The sequence below is a fragment of the Ursus arctos genome, unplaced genomic scaffold (assembly GCF_023065955.2).
Source record: "Ursus arctos isolate Adak ecotype North America unplaced genomic scaffold, UrsArc2.0 scaffold_8, whole genome shotgun sequence".
NCBI lineage: Eukaryota > Metazoa > Chordata > Mammalia > Carnivora > Ursidae > Ursus > Ursus arctos.
Window position 1 is genome coordinate 42660275 of NW_026623100.1, and position 1544 is coordinate 42661818.

The window sequence follows — 1544 nt, forward strand, 5'->3', positions numbered from 1 at the left end:
AAGTCTATACTGGAGGACAATAGTATAATTGGAACTTTATCCTTAGGCAGTAGGAGTCATCAGAGGCTTTCAACCCACAGTGACATGATATAATTTATATTTTGGAAAAACCACTAAGACTGCAGAATAGAGGAGGGTTTAGAGGGGACTAAGACTAAGAGCAATTTGACAATCAAGAGGCTGGTTCAATGACCTAAAGAAGAAAAGATGAGAGCCTTGATTAGGGCAGTGGTGATAGAGGAAAAAAGTGATGTTTTTGAAATATGGAAGATAGAATTATTTTAGACTTGAGATTGTTAATATAGGAGGTAAGAAAAAGGAAAGGAATAAAAAATGACTTCTCCATTTCTGACAGGGCTTGATAGATAGTGGTTCTGTTCATTGACATATGACTATAGGAGTTGGACCAATTTGGGGTGGGGGAGGATGAGTTCACTTTGAAGTGTTTGGAAACCTAGTGAATGATTGCACGTAGGAGGCTAGAACTCAGGCAGGAATCCTGAGCTAGAGAAATAGAGTTGGGAGTTTTCAGCATCATGTAAGACCCTGACATGAATGAGGCCACGCAGAGACTGTGTGTAGAAAAGGGAGAGACTAAAAACAAGATGCCAAGAGGGTAGAGAAAGATCAGGGGAGAGTGGTGTTCTTGAAGCCAAGGAAAGAGAACAGTAATTATACTATTAAATACTGCTGAGAGGTCCAATAAGGTAAGAAATGAAAAGGGATCACTGGATCTTTTGAGGTGATATATTTATTTTTATTTAGATAAGAAATATCTAATCATTATGTAAGTTGAAATATATATGTATATATACACACATATATGGTGAAAACATATATATGTATAAATGTATAAAACATATATATATACAAAATGTATAATTTAAGAATTGCCCTAAATCCCATCGCCCAGCATAACTACTGCTAAAATTTTGATGTTTATCTTTCCAGACTTTTTCTATATGCAAATATATTCTCTATATCCAGATATGTCTATATATAACAAAGTGAGTTCCTACTATAAAAATATGAAGCACTGCATGAATTTCCTTATCATTTTTGTCCAGAAACCATGATAGTCTTCTCCACATCTTTCTAATTTTAGTATGTAAGCTGGAGAAGCACATGGTGTCCATTGAATTAAGCAACTACAAGATCATTTGTAACTTTGCAAGGCTAATTTCAGTGGAATGGTGAGGGCAGTAGCCAGATTGTTGTGGGATGGGGAATGGGTAGGTAGTGAGAGAACAGAAAAAGCATCCTAGACCACCCTTTCCAGAAGCCAGGCTGTAAGGGGACAGGAAGTACAGAATGCCAAGAGAGGATTAGGATGGAGAGGGGTGTTTTGTTTGTTTGATTTCTGGTTTGAGGGGTTTTGTTTTTGTTTTTTGCTTGGATAAGACCTTTCACTGACTTGAAGGAACCAGAAAAGGGGGATAAATTGAGGATACAAAGGAGACGTCGTGATTCATGGAGTGAAGCTTTAGGAGGCAGGAAAAGATGAGGTATAGGTAGGAAGGTGGAAACAAGCCCCATCTTACAAT

At 37.4% G+C, this 1544-nt stretch overlaps 1 non-coding gene across 1 annotated transcript; it reads right to left on the reverse strand.

Moving 5' to 3' along the window:
- Positions 1 to 1022: 1022 nt before the first annotated feature.
- LOC113247522 (U6 spliceosomal RNA) lies at positions 1023 to 1125 on the reverse strand. The gene has a single exon (XR_003313281.1). It is a non-coding gene; the product is annotated as a U6 spliceosomal RNA (small nuclear RNA).
- Between the last annotated feature and the right edge of the window lie 419 nt (positions 1126 to 1544).